This window comes from Coenobita brevimanus, chromosome 74, assembly GCF_032717465.1.
Source record: "Coenobita brevimanus isolate Jiangsu-jjx chromosome 74, ASM3271746v2, whole genome shotgun sequence".
Lineage (NCBI taxonomy): Eukaryota > Metazoa > Arthropoda > Malacostraca > Decapoda > Coenobitidae > Coenobita > Coenobita brevimanus.
The window spans coordinates 3,085,406-3,091,790 of record NC_137027.1 but is presented as its reverse complement, the minus strand read 5'-3'; positions in this window follow the sequence as shown (position 1 = coordinate 3,091,790).

Here is a 6,385-nt window from a genome sequence, read left to right as displayed (position 1 = left end):
ACAGGTTGTGTACTTGTGTGATTGCCTCACTAGCTGAATGTGTGCTGTCAGAGTGTGCATGTTCAATGCTGCCTTAAGAGGTTAGTTACACAATACTGTATGAGTTGTAGCTTCATAATGCCAAAAGCTGGCAAAAAGAAAATACATGATGTGTAAATCAGCTGCAAGTGTATAGTACTTAGTACAGGACTTTCAGTAAAGCACAAAAACATGACACACATATCCCCCTATAACCTCAATGTAATTGCCACTGACCACCTTGAGCATCTCAGTCTTGCAGTGAGTAGTACTTCAAAATCATCTCAGACTTCTTAACAGAAGATTTCTGACAGCACCAAGATTTCTGCAATCAATCAGATTCACATCTGTGTTCCAGGGGTCATAGCATTATCATCATCATCATCAAACAGGTTTGGAGAAAGTATTATAGAAAACTGTCACCATAGTTTGCCAAGAGTGTATTTATTGTTGAGTGAATCCATCCATCCATCATTCAATCCTGTGTTGCCCCATATGAGGAGCGTAGGAGCCCGCGGCTAGGCAGTTGGTCCTGACATTTAAGATGAGAGTGACCAGACTCACTCATCCCTGAGTGGCATTACGTGAGCAATAAACCCCAACCATCCCTTGGATATAAACCTTCACCATCTCAATCCAATTGGAGCACAATAATTACCCACTAAACCACCAGGCGCCAAAATTTGGTTATATGGTTACCACCCAGCGTAATAAATGCCACTTCATAAATAATCATCATAGGTACTGTTTGCGATGTTCTTTTTTGCCAGTACAGTACAGGGTATGTGTGTGGTAAATGACAGAAAACTTGTCTTTAAAAATTCCATTGCAGCTTACAAAGATGATTTGCTCTTGTCCTTTATTTACAGTAAAATTTGTATGGTAAAAGCTGTGATATTATGGAACACATTCCTGACTTGCAGTAAAGACTGCCTGTATAGAGAAGGTCATATTCGTAGGTACAGTATTTTCCTGTCCTGTTACAGTAATGGGTGCTTTTTTATATTCATATAAAAGTATGATGTATTGAACTCTTTGTTTCCATTTCCCTGAGGATGTAGGATAAAAGAATGTCTCATGTTCTCTGCATATTGTAAAAGTAACTAAAAGGATTGGTAGTAAGGAACTGGCACCTCCTCTCTTTGTAATGGTAGGGGGCTGCAGGGCTGCACTTAAAGCCATATTTTAAGTGGTATAGGAAGCCTTTTAATGCCACTTCCACAGCAATTGATTCTATATATTGCACATCAGTATTCTGTATGAAAAAGCTACATAACCTAAGTAAGGCCACATTAACAGCAGCTGCTTGCTGGTGCGGGAGAGTGTGGGTGGGATTTTTGCATCACTGTAATCCATACAAGTGGCCCTCTGGATGCAGGCAGGTGTGGGCAAGAACTTGTGTGAGTTTCAGTGATACACAGCTCCTGCCTGCACCAGGAAATGGAGAAACAAATTCCATGAGCTAGGCACCAAAGGCCTTATAGCCCCACTAGGTTACAGGAGGGAGCTACCCCTCCTGGCAGTGGTAGCCCCGGGTGAAGCTCAAACTTGCTACCCCCCAGCCACGGGCTCGACATTATACCACTGAGCTACCGCGCCCCTGCCTGCACCAGGAAGCATTTGGTATGGGTACAGCTGAACATATAAAAATACTGTATGTTGATTTATATGCAAAATATATCATGGGAAAAGAAAAAAAATCTGTGAAGTCTGTTATGCCACTTTGAATATATCCACTAGCCTTTCATCTCTTGTGGCACAGGAAGAGGGATGCTTGTACACTCAGAGACAAAAGTTCACCTACTTTTTCACTGTGTTTGCTTCACATTTAGGGCATGTCTGTCACCTTTTTTCTTGGCCACATCGTGTGAGAAGAGAAACGTGCAAGGCCTATCCTAACATAGAAATATTAGCCCCTAGAAAAAAGTAAGAAAGGGTAAAATTTGAGGCAAACTTCTGTCTCCAACTGTACCTGGGCTTCCTGTTGCAATTCATTTTTTTTTTTTTTTTTTTTTTTACTGGAGTGCAGTATTGGGTTAGGGTGATGCTGATCATATACTTTCATTTAGCTCTCTTAGATGCCTACTACTCAGTTTAAGCTTAAACTGGAGAGGGGGATAGCATTGGTAATGAATGGTGATGAATGGAATATCTTAGATTTGTTGTATGCTTATGATGCAGTACTACTTGCAAATACCGGACAAGAACTTGGTAGACAAGTGCAAAGTTTTGTTGATGTCTGCGAGTGTTGTGCCTTGAGAGTAAATGTAGAAAAGAGTAAAGTGATGGTTATTGAGAGAGAAGGTGACCCCCAGTCTGATGTTACAATGAATGGAGAGAGACTGGAACTGGTGAGAGAGTTCAAATACCACAGTACAGAGATAGAAAAGAGAGGAAAATGTGCAAAAGAAGTGGAAAGTAGAGTGACACAAGAAAGAAAAGTAGCTGGTGCAATGAAGGCACTGATAAGAAACACAGGTTTGAGTGTTGCAGCTGCACGGGGCTTCACGAAGGAGTGTTAGTGCCAACTTTAACATGGATGTGAAACTGGTGTGGCATGAAAATGAAGTCAGGAGTGACAGCAGTGGAGATGGGACTGCTGAGGAATGTATTTGGAGTGGAGAGAGTGGATAGGGTACAAAATGATGTGATTCGTGAAAGATGTGGAGTGAGGAAGTTTGTGGACACCAGAATTGAAGAGAGTGTACTGAGATGGTATGGTCATGTGGAGAGAAAGTATAATAGAATGGTGAAAAAGGCATATCTGAGGGAATTTGAAGGGGGGAGGAGGCGAAGTAGGCCAAGGAGAAGGTGGAGGGATATGGTGGATGAGTATATGAGGAAGAGAGGTTTGGAAGTCGGTGAGGCTAGGAGACTGACAAGAGATCGAGCTGGCTGGATGAATATTGTGAGGAGAAGCACATGATCAGGAATTTGGCACCCCCACTTTAACGTGACAGCGTCTGGATTCACTGTCAGATACATCCATGTGAAGCTAGAGAACGTGGTGAATGTTTTTGGCGTATCAGACAGAGCCAGGTTTCCGTGGGCTTCAATGGTGAGTAAATGGAAGCATGGCCCATTGGAATGGGAAAATTGGGGCTGTCTGGATGTTGCTACTCCTCACCTGCCCTAGGGTGGGAAAGGAGGTCAGGATGATGATGATGATGATGATTAAATTGTCTAGCATCAGCTAGAATAGAATGCTGGAGTTGTGCTGACCATGGGAAAGTTAATATTACAGTATCATTATTAACATTTAGGCATCTGCAGTCTCGTTTGAATAAGATTGTCTGACATACAGTCCCCTCGCGTCCGGTACGGTATTTTTGTTAGGCAGCACTACCGTACTGGACTAAATCCGTACTGCACAAACAACACATTTTATGGGAAAAATTAATAATGTCAGACAGGCCTCAAAAAAGTCCCCCCCAAATTCAGCATAACTACATTTTGACACAAGTAAGATTTTACCAACCGTTGAGTGGTGATGGGCTTGGGGGGGAAGAGGGAGGGATTTCTGAAGCTGTAGGTCCTACTGACCCCCTGGAGGAGGGTCTTCAGGATCCTGAGGAGGCCTCTCTGCCTCAAACTCCCTTATAAATCATAAAGCCGGGGTGTGTTCACGTGACAGCAGTACTGCAATTTGAATGGCACACGTCATGATTCATGAGGAAGACGTACTGGACTGGTGTGGTAGTACTAGGGAAAATTTTCCTTGGTGTTGGCCATCTTCCTGCGCGCGTGGGGGGGGAAGAAGTACTGGACGCAGCATGTCAGTACTAGAGAAGAGCTCCTCGGATTTGGCCCACTTTGCGCGGCCAATCCGTACTAGCCCAACAAGTCCATACTACAGTAATAAATTATTTTATTTTTTTTGCCAACCATACTGGATGTGAACAGTAATGGACAAACGCAGACTGGACACGAGGGTACTGTAGTTGCAATAGAATACGGGTACTAGAGTTGTTCCAGCCATAAGATAATAAATGAAAGAATGCAGTTGAGACTTATGTGCTTGCAGCTTAGACTGTGCACAATAAATTGAGATTTTAGTATTACTTTCAGAGTCTCTGCCTTTCCTTATTATCATTATTATTATTATTATGATGTCTCAACATTGTTACTCCTCACCCTGCCCTAGGGAGGGAAAGGACGACCAGATGATGATGATGATGATTAGTGGTAGTATGTATTAGCAGTAGTACCAGGCACGGTTATTCATATGAAAATAACAGTAGTGTGTACAATAATGTTTACATCTCATGTGGAAATTAGTGACTGAACAATAACATAAGCATGTAATTTTTTCACCACAAAAAAGAAGCACAGTATAGTATCTGGTATGGTGAAGACTGAAACAACCAAGCAGCTTTCATGGCAATGGCTTTATTGTTGTACAAATAGCTTTTGTATCATTTCATCTTATTCAGGGATAATATATATACAGTAGATGCATGTCAACATTTAAAAATTTTGCCCAAAAGAACATTTGGCACAAAGGACATTTTACTTTTAACATATAAGTAACTATAATAACATTTACTGTTAAGTTTGGAATTTACATTAAGTTAAATATTTTTTCACCAATAACCATTGGTCATAATTACCCTTGTGTATTTTCCTCAAGAGCCGATATAGGGCAACAACACTTATTTTAACATCAACCCTGGGAGGTACTACCATGAGAGTGAAATATGGCTACAAGCTTGGTAACTAGCCACACAACTATCAAAGTTAAGACTCTTAACATTGTTACAATCTTATTAAACATAACAGACTTCCTTTCATCCCAACAGTTTCCATCAATTATTCAAAAATAATTACCTGGTTTTGACACCTGGTTTAGCTTCCAGTCCATAGAAAATAGTTGCACCATAGCTACAAAATATGAAAATTCCTTTAAAAGAAGCAAAGTGTCACTTCAAATGATTGACTGATTAGCCTCTTCAGTCTGGTGATGTGTTAAACTGATTCCCTACCTCCAGATAATTTTCTTCAGTTCTGGGGAGATTACTTTGTAGTGAAGGGGTTAATGTAGGGTACATTTAACTCCTACAGTTTAAATTTTCTCCTAATCTGAGTAAATAATATGACAAAAGCAAGAGTGAGATGAAAAATACATCCTCAGACTGAACAAATTAAGTACAGTATAGTGGTAGGTTGGGGCGCTCACCATCCTTTCACTCAAAGTAGTGCTGCTCTTGGGTGACTGCCCCTTCCTTTCTTTCTTCCTTCCTCTTCTGTCTTTCTTTCCTTCATTTTTTCCTCTTCCTCCTGTCTGCGAGTGACTCTATATTGAGTGACACGCCAAATGGTTTCCTGTACACTAAGAAACCATTTATTAAGCTGGGTGGTAACCATATAACCTGGTGGTTTAGCGGGTAATTAAGGCGCTCCAATTGGATTGAGCCTGTGCAGGTTTAAATCCAAGGGGTGGATGGGGTTTATTACTCACGTTATACCACTCAGGGATGTGTAAGGCTGGTCACTCTCATTTCAAATGTCAGGACCACCTTGCCATTCCCAGGCTCTTACGCTCCTCATGGGGCAACACGATTAGATGATGATGATGATGATGTGTCTGTTGCAATTCTGGATGCTGTTTTGTGCAACTTACGTGGTATTAACTCAGAAATGCTATATGATAAATATTTCACTGTACTGCTGCTGCTGCTTCAGCTATACATGACATTGTTCATACAGTAAAACCTCATTATTAGACTAACTGAATCTGGAGTTGTCATATATGTCGGACTTCCAGCCATTATCTCTGAAATATTACTAATCTGATGCAACTGTGTGGGATGAGATGTGAAAGGAAAATAATGAATACTGTTTTTAAAAACACAATAACACACCACTCAAGTAAATAAATTGTTAACAATATGGAATGTGACATTAATGGATAAAATAATATAGCAAATAAATCATACGCATGTGGAATGTGACACTAAAAAATAAAGAATGAATACTACTTTGTAAGACACAAAAACATAGTACATGTAAATAAGTCATTCATTACTTTTAAAAGTTATAGTACCTCACGTTTTTCAACAATAACCGGCCAAGTATCAAAGCCATCTTATACAGTGGATTCCCATACACTGGGAGTTGTCTCCATACAAGACATCTTTGTATGACTTCAAAGAGTAATATGCCAAGAACTGAAAATGTAAAGATAACTAAACATGTCACTTTACCTCTCGTTGAATCCACATGATTAGTTTATTTTTTCTCTCCTACCACACAACTTTATTCACATCAGGAAAAGGCATTCACATGGAATGGGTTTCATGAAGACTAGTTCTAATTCTTCCAGTTCAAAAGTATATTTTATGCTTAATAAAATCCCACGATGGTAAGA